At 50.1% G+C, this 13,992-nt stretch overlaps 1 protein-coding gene across 1 annotated transcript in view; it reads left to right on the forward strand.

Annotated features, from left to right (window-relative positions):
- Window positions 1-301: 301 nt before the first annotated feature.
- PLB1 (phospholipase B1) overlaps window positions 302-13,992 on the forward strand; it is a 193,667-nt gene continuing 179,976 nt past the window's right edge. Inside the window, exon 1 of the mRNA XM_082643282.1 lies at window positions 302-637. The gene's annotated coding sequence lies outside the window, so the exon portion shown is untranslated. The remainder of the gene's footprint in view (window positions 638-13,992) is intronic.

Here is a 13,992-nt window from a genome sequence, read left to right on the forward strand (position 1 = left end):
GAAGCAGATACTATTATTACCCCTACTTTAGAGATGGGTAAATTGAGGCCCAGAGAGGCTAAGTAACTTGTCCAATGCCACACAGCTTGAAACTGGCAGAGCAGAGATGTGGGCCCATCATTTGGGCCAGGGTGCCATTGGAACACGGGAACTGGCTACCTCCTAAGCTAATCCCACCCACCCAATCACCTCTCCCCTCTGCCACTGACAGGTGCCTTCTGTGTTATCTGCAGTTACAGCTTCGAGACACGGCTGGGTTCTCTCTGCAAGTCAGGACAAGCACACAGGGTGGCTGGCCACAGGCTGAAGGCCCTCTGCCTGCTTTCCCCGCCCACAGACCCAGCCTCACTCCAGCTTGGGAACCCTCTGAGGGTGCTATGATCTGAATGTTTGTGTCCCCCCAAAATTCAAATGTTGATGCCTAACCCCCAAGGTGATGGTATTAGGAAGTGGGACCTTTGGGAGGTGATTAGGTCATGAGTGGAATGAGCACCCTTGTAAAACCAGCCCCATAGACACCCCTTGCTTCCTTTCCACCAGGTGAAGACACAGCAAGAAGTCAGCTGCCTGAGACCCTGGGAGGGCCCTCACCTAACCATGCTGGCACCCTGATCTTGGACTTCCAGCCTGCAGAACTGTGAGAAATAATTCCTGTTTGTTTGTTTATAAATGTGTTTATTTAATTATTTATTTTTTGGCCGCGTTTGATTTTCATTGCTGCGAGCGGGCTTTCTCTACTTGCAGCGAGCGGGAGCTACTCTTCGTTGAGGTGCGTGGGCTTCTCATTGCGGTGGCTTCTCTTGTTGCGGAGCGTGTGCTCTAGGCGTACAGGCTTTAGTAGTTGTGGCACGTGGGCTCAGTAGTTGTGGCTCGCGGGCTCTAGAGCGCAGGCTCAGTAGTTGTGGCGCACGGGCTTAGTTGTTCTGCGGCATGTGGGATCTTCTGGGACCAGGGCTCGAACCTGTGTCCCCTGCATTGGCAGGCTGATTCTTAACCACTGTGCCACCAGGGAAGTCCATTCCTGATGTTTATAAGCCACCCAATCGGTGGTATTTTGTTATAGCAGCCCCAGTGGACTAAGAGAAGTGGTTTTGTGCCGTCACCTCACTGCCAGGATGACCTGGCCGGGTCTGTGGCCAGCTGCCTTGCACACCCCATGAAGACCTGGCAGTCAGCCCCATGGAAGCAGGTCCTAGGTCAGGCCTAGAAGCTCCCGCAACCCTAGGAGAGGCTGCCCGAGACCTTGTCCTGGGCCTGCTGCTTGCCTTGGGGCTGAGCTTGCAGATGGGGCCGTGGGAGGTGGGTGGGGACTGAGGGAAGGCACTGCCTCTGGCTCTGCCCTACCTGCCGCCTTCCCCAGCTCTCCCTGTCTGCACCAGCTGCCCCAAGCCCCTGCCACCTGCTTTCATGCCCTTTCTCATCCAGTCAGACCTTCTCTCGTCTCATCACACAGCCTCAGTTCACTTACATCTAATGAGGAAATGCCTCCACCACCACTCAGCACAGGGCCTGCCCACAGCCAAGCAGCCCAGTCCTGCCTCTGGCCTCTGCTCCATGGCTCCTACACCGCCCGGTAAAGGGCGGCCCCTTCAGGCCCGCTGCCATTGGCAACACTCTTCTGCCTCCTCTCTATCTGGGAAACTTATTCTTATCCTTCAGAGCCCAGCAGAAGTATCACCTCAGGTAGTGTCACCCAGGCAGGGGGGAGCCTCCACGCCAGCTGCCACTTCTCAGACCATGAACCGAGAGGACTTGGGGCTGTTGATTTGTTTGATGTCCCTAGACCGAGCTCCCCAAGGATGGGTACTCATCTCTTCTTTTTCCCTTTGGATTACTTTAAAAAAATTCAAATTACACAAGTAATCTGTGAATATGTGCATACTGTAAAAAAAAAAAAAGTTAGAACAATACACAAAAAGCATAAGCCCCGACTCCCTCCCCATGGTTAATAGTTGTGTGAGTTTCTTTCTCTCTCTATAAATTGATTTAGTATCTTTTTCCATAAATGAGATTAACCTATAGGTGTTGTTCTATGGCTCGCTTTTTTCACTTAATCATAGATTATGTGTGTGGTAGGCAGAATAATGGCCCTTCTCCCAAAGATGCACATGTCCTAATCCCCCAAATCTGTGAATATGTGACCTTCCATGGCAAAAGGGACTTTGCAGGTGTGATTAAGTTAGGGATCTTGAGATGAGAAGGTTCTCCTGAATCATCTGGGTGGTCCCCATGTAATCACAGGGTCTTTATAAGAGGGAGGCAGGAGGGTCAGAGAAAGATCGATTGGAACATCTTACACTGTTGGCTTTAAAGATGAAGGAAGGGGCCACAGCCAAGAAATGAGGTGGCCTTTAGAAACTGGAAAAGACAAGGAAATGGATTCTTCCCCAGAGCCTCCAGAAGGAATACAGCCGGGCAGACATCTTGATTTTAGTCCAGTGGGATTTCTGACCTACAGAACTATAAGAAAATAAATATGTGTTGTCTTAAGCCAGTTCGTTTGGGGGTAATTTTCTACAGCAGCAGTAGGAAACTAATATGGTGGGTATACAGCTGAGATAAACAATAATATTTATGGCAGTAATTAGTATTTATTGAGTATATACTATATGCCAGATGTTGTTCTAGTGCTTTGGGTGGTATATTAGTGTGCTAGGGCTGCCATAACAAAATACCACAGACATTTATTTTCCCAGGGTCCTGGAGGCTAGACGGCCAAGATCAGGTGCCCACAGGGTTCATTTCTCCTTCAGCCTCTTTCCTTGGCCACCCTTTTGCTACCTCTTCACGTGGTTTCCTCTGTGTGCCCATTTCTTTGTCTTTTCCTGTTCTTACAAGGACACCAGTCATATTGGATTAGGGCCAATGGCCTCATTTTAACGTCATCACCCGTTACAGTCCCTGTCTCCAAATAAATCCTGAGGTACCGGGAGGTTAGGGCTTCAACACGTGAATTTGGTGGGGGACAAAATTCTACTCATAACATGTGGATTATCTCATTCAATTTCCACAGTAACCCAGTGAATTAGAAGCATTATTATCACAATTTTACAGATAAGAAAACAGGCACAGAGTGGTTAAGTTACTTCCCCAAATTTACACAGCAAATAAGTAGCAAGGCCAGGTCTGGGAATCACCTGTTCCTATCCTTTGCCCATTTTTCTATGAGGGAATTATCTGCTGTTTTAGGTTTGCAGGTGCATGGGTGCTCCAGAAGCATTGAGTAACAAATGAATGAGTCGGAATAGCTCCCAGGACTCCTAGAAGAACGTGGGCGAGGCTGGGCTGAGCCTGAAGGCTGCTCGTACCCACACGTCCCCAGGATGGCAGGGAATGCCTCCAGGGGAAAACCAAGAACCAAGCAGGAGGTGGGTGGCCAGGAGGGGTGGTGGGAGAGGGACGGTGCCACCCTCTGTTCACCAACTGAGCATACTCCTGGGAGGCTTTCTGGATGAGGGGGATGGTCTGGTTTCTCTTAACCCTCAAGGAACTGCTGCAGACAATTTTGTAGCTTGAGGTGTTCCACGGACAGTGTTGGGATGCTAGTGTCAAATCACTCCACCTGCAGCTCCAGATTCCAGATTTCAGTCACTCAGATGTCCTAAGAGAGCTCCTCTTCAGTATGGGCAATCCAGGCCAGCTGCAGAGGAGGGATGGCCAGTGACCTGGCCAGCTGTCTCTTGGACACAGGTGGCTGACCAACACCCATGGCCGAGGCCAGGCTTGCCTTGACCTGGCCTAACAACTCATTCTGGTCACTGTGGCAAAGGAGACAGTTGCCCATGAGGCCCAGGCAGGTCTTTGGCTGGCCGCCCAAATCAATGGGAATGCCCCAGTTACCTCTCGGGGACAGCAGATAAAGATGGCCTCAGAGCGTGGAGCTCCAGCAGACCCTTCCCACATGAGACTCTCAGCTGGCTGTGGTCCAGGGGCCACCACACAGCCCACCATGCCTGTTTCTTGACCTCTTCTCTCCACTCCATCCCAGTCTGTAACAGCAGGAGGTAGAGACACTCAGCAACAACTTTATCTTGATCCACTATGGTACTCATAGAGGGGAATTCAAGGGCCAAATAGAAGCTAAGAGAGTTCCCATTTCATCATAGGCTCTTGGTGTGAAAAAGTGTAACTATCACGTAGCCCCACTCTTCCCACTCAGCATTAGAGGAGTAGAATTTCCTATATAACATTCCCAGGGCAGAACGATTACCCGCCTTTGCTTGAACTCCTCCAGTGGTGGGGAGCTTACCTCTTTGCAAAGCAGCTGGTAACATCCCCAGGCAGGTCTCACGGCTGGAGGGTTCTTCCCTGCATTGCACTGTAACCCATCTGCTTGCTGCTTCTTCCACCCATCATCCCCACAGAAGATGGCCATTCCCCATTCCTCCTGGCTCTTCAGAGATTTGAAGGTGGCAAATGGGTCTCTTCCTTTAAGAGAAAAGTTATGGGGTTTTAGCAGGAGGAAAGAGATCCAGCCCTGTCAGTCCTCAGGGAAGGTCTGCCCTGAGTTTCAGGCCCGCTACAGAATGGCTTTGCTTTACCGATCTTCTCTGTGAACCTGCATGTGGGCCCAGGGCAACAGTGTGGTGGGTCTCTAGGCCCTTTGGACTGCAGACACATAGCCTTGCTGGCTGGGAAGGCCTCAGCCCACTGTCTGAGTCCCGGTGGAGTGTTTCTGGGTCCCTAGGGCCTGGAGATAGGGATACAACGCCCCACAGAGAGCACTGACCTTGGAATTTGACCGCCCAGCTCCCTGTTCTGGTTTCACCACTTCGGAAGCTTTAGTTTCTGGGCTTTAGTTTCCTCCTCTGTAAAATGGGGAAATGTCATGTTGTTGTGAGGATCAAATGACATCACATATGGGAAAAAGCTTTGTCGACCAAAACACACTCTGCAAATGAGTAACCAATTCTAGTGGTTAGCAAAGGGGGTGTGGGGCTTGGAGTTTCTTTGTTCTGGGCCTTCCTAGGGGGTGAGTGTTGAAGCAGAGTTGGTTTAAAGGGGGCTTTGGACTCCTACTCAAGCCCTGTGGCTGGTCCTTGGCACCCTGGAGGGCTCCCCACTGCAGGGCTCACAGCCCCCCATCCTGTATGACACCTGCAGGGCCTCTGTGCCCGTGTCTCCAGGAGTGGGTTCTGGCCCAAGTACCTCAGCCCTGCTTTGGAGACCTGGAGAGGTCGGGTAAGCCTCACGAGGTCAGGGTTTGGGATGGGGGCCAGGTAGGAGGTACAAGGTAGGGCCCCCTGTCTTTCAGTTGATTCTCCTCTCTTCTCAGGAGACCCCAGGGCTGCCTGCCCAGAGCTGCACATGCATGGCCTTCAATTTAGACAGAGGCTAATTCTAATTCCCCAGTAGAATGGGTTTATTGAGAGAAGCAATGGAGGCTTGGGAGTCGGGGCCCAGCCTGATGACAGTGGAGGAGTGTGGAGTAAGGGCATCTCATCTAAACCAACCCATCATTGGACAGATGGGCCCCTGGAGGGGAGGGCGGTCCCAGCCCAGTAGTGGGGGGCTAGATTTGCTGTGCTGGGGACTCCTGTGTCCCAAGCCAGGGCTCTTTCCCGGCAGCTTCCCTGGGTCTCTGCAGACTCTGTGCTTCCAGCCTGTGGCCCGTGACTCCGGCCTGTCTTCTGGCTGGCCTGAGCCCCGTGACTGGACAGAGATGGCTGCCGCCCTCACCCTCCTGGTGTCACAGGAGCAAGAGGCCAGGAGCCTCCACAAAGAGCAGCGTGTTGCCACCTGCCTAACCCCAATCCGGTTTATCCTGAGTTGGCAGATGCACCAGTGGGACGTACTTCCCAGGCGGAGCCAGGCTGGGCAGCCCCGTCCTTCCTCATGCCACAGGCCGCAAATGCGGGCGGGGGGCTGGGGGGAAGGGGAGACAGGTCTGGATTACCTGGGTGGGGGGTGAGATGAGGTGGGGAGCAGGCAGCTTGTTTCAGTGGAGGCACATCCCCACCCCAAGATGGTAGCATCCATTCCAGGGGGCAGCAGCGCTTCCGGCAGGGCCGTTCGCCCAGCTGGTGGCAGAGACGGGGCAGGTGCCGGGCTGTGACGGTGGCCTCCCCTCTCTGCCTGCCCATCCGCTCTGCTTGGGCTCCCCAGCTATAACGCAGAAACAAGTCCCATCCCTTACCTGTCTGGGGGGACACTGAGCCGGAGTGAGGTAATGTCGGCGTGGCTCAGCTCTCCACTGAGAGAGGCAGCCTCTAAACACAAGTCTACTTTTACTGCCTAGAGCTCTGCTTGGCTCCCTCTGGGGCCCCTGCTGCTTCCTGGCCACCTGGAGACCCGGAAGCTGGGCCAGTGTGCAGGCTGCCCAGGCCCGTCCTAGGCATGGGAGAGGGAGCTCCCAGCACCTAGCTTTCTGGGCCCCCCGGTCCTTGGTCTGGATTAACTCCTCACAGCCCATTGTTCAGGGTTCAAGGAGCTGCCCACTCCTGGCAATCTGGTTCCACCAAGAGTCTGGGTGGCCAGGCGCGGCCGGGGCCTAATGAGCAGGGTGTGCCCTGAGGAGTTGTTAGGAACAGGGTGACAGCTGTGGGCAGGTCCCCACCCTTGGCCGTCGGGCGGGCCGGCTTGCACAACAGTCACCTGTGCTGCGGACACCACGTGGCATCCTTGCCAAGGGTTTATTTTTAAAAAACAAATACTCAGCTTTGGTGGTAGGGGCGGAGACGGTTTCTAAATATTTAAAAGACATCATGCCAGCACTTTGAACCCCCAAATCTATTGTATTGGGAAAGATGATGCAAGTTTGTAAAATTGCTCCCAGTTACAAACAGGGTAGAACGCCACACCCATACCTAGGTTCTTGTCTCCCTCAGCTCGCCCCTTCCCCATGAGTTTATGTCTTTTTTTTTTTTTTTTTTTTTTGTGGTACGCGGGCCTCTCACTGTTGTGGCCTCTCCCGTTGCGGAGCACAGGCTCCGGACGCGCAGGCTCAGTGGCCATGGCTCACGGGCCCAGCCGCTCCGCGGCATGTGGGCTCTTCCCGGACCGGGGCACGAACCCGTGTCCCTTGCATCGGCAGGTGGACTCTCAACCACTGAGCCACCAGGGAAGCCCCTTCCCCATGATTTTAAAAGGAAAAGATTTCTGCAATCACTGGGCGATTGTGGGCAGGTGGGCCTCACACCGCGGCCATCCTCCACACCTCGGTCAGGAGGGGCTTCCTACTCTCTGCTCTCTGCCGGCAAACATAACTGCCTGTTGTCCCTTCCTGGGTTGAAAAATGCTGGCAGGAGGGTGGATTCCTGCGCCTGGCTGGTTTTCACGATAGGGCTGTCACCTAAGATCTTCAGCAGCTCATGGAGTTCGGGACCAAATCAGTCCTCCAAGTAACGACCAAGTGGACTCAAGATGCTGTGTGTTTCTGTGTGTCTTCTCTGTCTTCCAGAAGCAGGTCTCCTGCCCGGTAGCAGGAGTTAGTCTGATGGACACATGGGGCCTGTCGAGAAGGATGCTGAAGTACGTGTGAGTGTAAGTGTGTGTGTGTGTGTGTGCGCACCGGGAGTCTTGCATCCCGGGTCCTGCTGTCAGCTGGAAGGCTTCCAGCTTAGAAATGGGACTGTGGAATCAGAGGGCTCAGTGGGTGAGCTATGGGGAAGGCAAGGGCAGGTGAGCCTGAGAAGAACACTGCGATGGTAGCAATGTGTTCCGGAAGCTGGATGGATGCTGCTGGGTCTAGCAACATAGGGGGAACTTGGGGACACCAGACTTCCAGTGGGGTGGGGCCCAGAATATAGGCTGTTCCTCTAGAATCTCTTTCCAGTATCGTAAGCACTGGGGCCACAGCGAGGGCATCTGCTGAAATTCAGCCAGTCGGCCATCTCCATCATCGAGCAGCTTCGCCGTGCACCGCGGCAGGCTCTGAGGATACCCAGAGATTAGCCACCTGTGGTCAGCACAGCTTCAGGTCTCACTCTAGCCCGGATCTCTCTGCTGAGCCCCAGACCCTGTCGAGCTGCCCACCTGACACCACTCATCCAGTCTTCACAGGGCTGCAGGGTGAACACCATTGCCTCTGCTAGCAACACCGGAGGGATAAAAGGGAATGCAGACCTCGTCTCTGCCCACTCCCATCCCCCCAGTCCCTGTACTCCAGACACAAGAGCTCCTTCAGGCTCTGGGACAAGCCAAGCTCATTCTTCCATCCACCTCTGTAGCACACTGCTATCCATCCCTCTATTTTTCCAATTTATTTCAGAAAAATTAAGATCTCACCTTCCCTCTTCTGGGGAACATTCTTCAGTCAAGCCCTTAAAACCTGTCTCAGTGGAGGGAGTTTCCATCACCAGAAAACAAGGGAAGAGGGTCGTTGGAAAGACCTGGAGGTTAATTGTTAGAGCAGATGACTGCCATGGGTGGGGGGGTGGTCAGAGTAGAACATCTAGAAGTATGTTCAGTCTTACAGATGAGACAGTTCTACATTGTGATGGAGTGAGGTAAGGGGGGCAGGTACTATGTCTAATTTAGCAGGAGACCTTGGGCAAGTCCACTCCCCATTCTGAGCCTCCATGTTCCCATCGACAAAATGGGAATGATGAGTCCCACCTCTCAGGGTGTTATGAGGACCAGACGATATATACCCCTTATGAGAGTTTTTAGCACAGACCTGACCCATAGGAGATGCTTAATAAATGCCAGCTCTTTTTCCCCTTTTCTTAAGGCATCAATCCACTGCAAAGGCCAGGAGAGTCTAGAGGTACCCCCAAAGCATTTACATCCCCCAGGGCACTTCTGGGACAATGAGGAGGTGGAGGGACTAATCAGCAGGGACTGTGACAACCGGGCTTTAAGAAATTGCCAGCACTATGGCCATCATGCTGGTCTCTTAATTAGCCCGAGTTGATGAATAGCATGATTCATGATTTGCTGCTTCTCAACTATGCCCTTTCTGCTTGCCTTCCTCCCACTTGGCCCGACGGTTGCCACCCCCATCCCACCGTCCACATCACCCGTCAGCCACGCAGCAGGCCTAGATGTCAGCCACATGCAGGAGGAGGGGGTCGACTCTCCTCGGCCCCCTGGGCCCCCAGCCCTGCCCCTGTCTGGTTCTTGGACCGGCTGAGCCCAAGGGAAGTCCCAGCGGGTGCTGAGGAGCTCTGTGTAGGAAGCCCTGAGTTAGCCTCCCGACAGGGGTGACAGATGACAGACTTGGCCAGGGCCACATAGTGTGTTAGGGGTGGAGCTCGGGCTAGTGCGCTGAGGCCTCTGGTGCAGGGACTCAACACGCTCCGCTCACCTACCCCCTTCTTTGGCCCTGCCACACACAACTGAAGCAGGGCCTTGTCCTTCTTGTCCGTACAGACCTCTAGGGGACTGGCTGCGCCAAGTTCTCAGCAAATGGGTTCATGGAAGAGGTCTCCTGAATCTTCCAGCTCCATCCCTCTCTGTCCTCTGAGGAGCCGAAGAGGGCAGAGACCTAGGAAGTTTGAAGGGTCCACCGTGTTCCTCAGCCCTACGGCGGTGCCCACTTACTTGTCCACGGCCACCCGTACCACCTTCCATGCCCACCGATTTACCTTGCTTCTTTTAGTTCAAGAACTACGTAAATATTATGAAATTAACTTGTTTGTGTTTGACTCCTCATGAGTAAGGTTTGTTAGGTTGTATGTGGTAGTATATTTTGTTTGTGTTTTTAAATTGTGGTAAAATACACATTACATAAAATTTACCGTCTTAACCGTTTTAGGTATACAGTTCAGTAGCATTAAGTAAATTCACATTGTTGTGCAACCAGTCTCCAGAATTTTTCATCTTGCAAAACTGAAACTCTAGATCCATTAAACCCAGCTCCGCATTTCTCCATCTCCCGAGCCTCTGGAAACTGTTGTTTTTGTCTTTCATTGAGGTATACTCTGCATAGAGTGAGATGCATAGATCTCAAGTGTAAAACCCGATGAGTTTTTTTTTTAAGTTTCTGAATACTCCTTTTTATTTTATTATTTTATTTATTTATTTTTTAAGATGTTGGGGGTAGGAGTTTATTAATTAATTAATTTATTTTTGCCGCGTTGGGTCTTCGTTTTTGTGTGAGGGCTTTCTCTAGTTGTGGCAAGCGGGGGCCACTCTTCATCGTGGTGCGCAGGCCTCTCACTATCGCAGCCTCTCTTGTTGCGGAGCACAGGCTCCAGACGCGCAGGCTCAGTAGTTGTGGCTCATGGGCCTAGTTGCTCCGCGGCATGTGGGATACTCCCAGACCAGGGCGCGAACCCGTGTACCCTGCATTAGCAGGCAGATTCTCAACCGCTGCACCACCAGGGAAGCTCTCTGATGAGTTTTGACAGATGCATATATGTGTAACCACGTCTCCAAACAAGATATAGCATCTTTCCATCACCTCACAGACTGGCCTTATTCTCCTTTCCTTTTTCTTTTTTTTAAAACAAGTTTTATTAACTATAATCACAATCACCATGTTGTACATTAGATCCCCAGAACTTTTCTGTCAATCCCCACCTCCTTCTCCGAGGAAACCAATGTTCTAATTCCTATCATTATAGATTAGTTTTGCTTGTTCTAGAACTTCATATAAATGACATCATACTATACGTACTCTCTTGTGCTGGCTTATTTCTTTTAACACAATATTGTTGAGATTCATCCATGTAGCATCTATCAATACAGGCACACCTCAGAGATCTTGCAGTTTCAGTTGCAGACCGCTGCAATAAAGCGAATATTGCAATAAAGCAAGTCACATAAATTTTTTGGTTTCTCGGTGCATATAAAAGTTATGTTTATACTATACTGTAGTTTATTAGGTGTGCAATAGCATTATGTCTAAAAAAATGTACATACCTTAATGAAAGAATACTTTATTGCTAAAAAATGCTACCTATCATCTGACAACACAGGGTTGTCATAAACCTTCAATTTGTAAAAAACACAATATCTTCAAAGCACAATAAAGTGAAGCACAGTAAAACAAGGCATGCCTGTAGCTTGTTCATTTCTATTGCTGAGTAGTATTCCAGTGTACAAAAATATCACAATTTGTTCATGTATCCACATATGGATGGATGTTTGCTTGTTTCCATTTCTTGTTGTTATGAGTAAAACTGCTGTGAACATTTTTGGACAAGTGTTTTGGTGACTATATGTTTTCATTTCTCTCTGGTAAATGCTTGGGAATGGAACTGGTGAATCATAGGGCAGGTGTATGTTTAAATTTATAAGAAACTGTCAAACAGTTTTCCAAAATGGTCAGACCATTTTACACCCCAGCTAACAATGTCTGAGTCCCAGCTGCTCCCTGTCCTCGCCAGCATTCGGTATTGCTGGTCTTTTTAAGTTTAGCTCTTTCAGTAGGTGTAAAATGTGGTCGCACAGAGGTTTTATTTGCGTCTCCTGATTAACTCAGGGATGTTGAGCAATCTTTATTTGTTTATTGGCCAATCTTCTTTTGTGACATGTCTGGTCAAGTCTTTTGCTCTCTTTTATTTATTTACCTATTTCTTTATTTGGGGGAGTCCTTTTTATTATTGATCTGTTGATATTCTCTATATATTCTTGATACCAGAACTTTGTCAGATATATGTTTGGTGAATATTTCTTTGTAGACTGGCTTGCCAATTTTTGTAACAATGTCTTTTGATTTTTAAAAAATTTTGATGAGGTCCAATTTATAAATCTTTCTTTCAAAAAATGTTTTGTGCTTTTTGTGACCTGTTTAAGAAAACTGCCTTCTGCAAGATCATGAAAATTTTCTCCTCTGTTTTCTTTTAGAAGCTTTATAGTTTTAACTTATCTGTTTAGGTCTATAATCCATCTCAAAATAATTTTTGAGTATGATGTGAGGTAAGGGTCAATGCTCATTTTTTAATACATGAATATCCGGTTGTTCTAGCACCGTGTGAAATTAAAGACTTTCCTTCCCCATTGAATTACCTTGGTGTCTTTGCTGATTTGCTAATAATCAGTTGGCCACATGTGTGTGGATACATTGGGTTGGCCAAATGTTCGTTCGGGTTTTTCCGTAAGATGTTACAAAAATCCGAACGATCTTCTTGGCCAACTCAATACTTCTAGACTCTGTTCCCTTGATCCCATTGTCTATTCTTATGTGAATACCCACTGTCTTGATTACTAGAGCTTTATAGCAAGTCCTAAACCAGGTAGTGAGAATCCTCCATGGGGTAGCACAGTTTTGAAATACCAACAATTCCCTCCAGTATTTATTCTCTGCCCTTTTCACCACTCGGGCAGTTCTGTTTGCCAAGGGGAAGTAAGCATAAGCACAATCCCAAGATGCAGGGCAGACACAAAAGAGAGATTTCCTGGCTTTGGTTTTGAAAGCCCAAGTCCTCAGAGGAATAGAGACATAACATTTGGGGAACACAGCGTGATAGAGAGCAGCCTGCCCCTCAGCTTCTAGTCAACAACACTTTTAAGACAAGATAACCCACCCTAGGATGGGTGGAAGGAATTAGAGCAACCGTGCACCCCTACGTCGGGGTTAGGATCTCAGGGAGGCAGGGGAACCCTTGCAGAACCTCCCCTGTCTCTGCTGGTCCAGGGCAGCAGAACGAATCCTGGACCCTCACTGTGGCCCTGGGAATAGCTGTGTCCTGAATAGGCTGTGGATCAGAAGAGCAGCCATCCCGACAGAGGGATGGAAATTTACCCCGGTGCCTGGGTTCCCTGTAAACCTCCCAGAAGATCTGTCCTGACCCTAAGAAAAGGGGGAAAGGATCATGAATGGACTGTGATTAATGTCCTGCTACTCTGGTAGCAAGGGGTTTCAGCTGAGTTATAGGGAAGGAAAGAAAGATCCTAAAACACCTGAGTTTATTGCCTAAGATTTATTCTGCTTTATATGGAACTTCTAACAAACTACCTTTAAATGACTGAGGCTAATGATAATAAACAGTGAAGATGGGGGAGAGGAGCCCTCCTTTCTGCTGGGAGAAGGGCTGGTGGGGAGGAATCAGGGGGCTCCCTGGCCAGGCCATTTGCCTGCCTCACTAGTTGTTTCAGCCCGTGTTTTGGATCTCAAGATGCCATCAAACAATTCATCCTCCTAACATGTTCCTCTGAGATCTAGTGCCTCTGTCCCGAAGCACCTTAATAAAGTCCTTCTGCTTAATGCATCGCTCTTGTCTTTAGCAATTCAAAGGACATCATGCTGGGTCCCAAGTGACACCTCAAGATCCTCATGGAGGGAAGCTTGGAGGTGAGCCCCGTTTCCTACATGGAGGGACTGTCTGGGGAACTGAGACTCAGAGTGAGGACACTGTCTTCTCCTGGTTGCAGAGAACATTGAGGTAGGGCTGCCTCATGCTTCCCAGCCCTGGTGTGATTTTCCATGCCATCTGTGTCCTGACTACACCCATTTTAGGTATGGAGAAACTGATGCTTCAGCTCTATGTATTAAGTGCAGGACAATCTAGGTTGCATGTTGTTTTGCTTATAGTAGCATGTTCAGCTTGTGCCTTAACTCCAAGCATGTAAAATAAACACTTCAAAACACATTGAATTAATACCTCCCTCTGCTGGGATCTCATTTCCACCAAATGTTCAGAAATGGGACATGTGGAAAATGGAAAACAGACCAAAAATATTTGCTTGACTGGCACTGTGGATTAGGGTGTACAGGAGAGTATAAACACACACACCCACTCCACATACGCACCCTGCAGGTTGAGCCCTGGATTAGGGCCCTTTCAAAGCAGCCAAAGCTAGGCTGCCAAGTTCAGGGTTGCCCTGGGCCTGGCTGTGCTGGGGTGAGGCCAGGGGTGCTTGGGTCAGAGAAATGCAGTGTTCTGGAGCTCACTGAGAGGCCCTGCACCCACTGCCCAGAAAGGGGTGTGGGCTGTCACCTCCTGCTGAGAAGGCCATCGACACCCAGGGGTTGGCAGAAGGGAGAAAGGGTAAAAGGACTTCTAGCTAATTGCTGAGTAAAGTGAGCTCCTGTCCAGGGTCCTGTGGCCCCTTTCCCCAGCAGGACTCCTGCCACATGTCTAAGTGGCCCTGCTCGAGGGAGTG

This window comes from Mesoplodon mirus (assembly GCF_964341445.2).
Source record: "Mesoplodon mirus genome assembly, chromosome: 14".
NCBI classification, from domain to species: Eukaryota; Metazoa; Chordata; class Mammalia; order Artiodactyla; family Ziphiidae; genus Mesoplodon; species Mesoplodon mirus.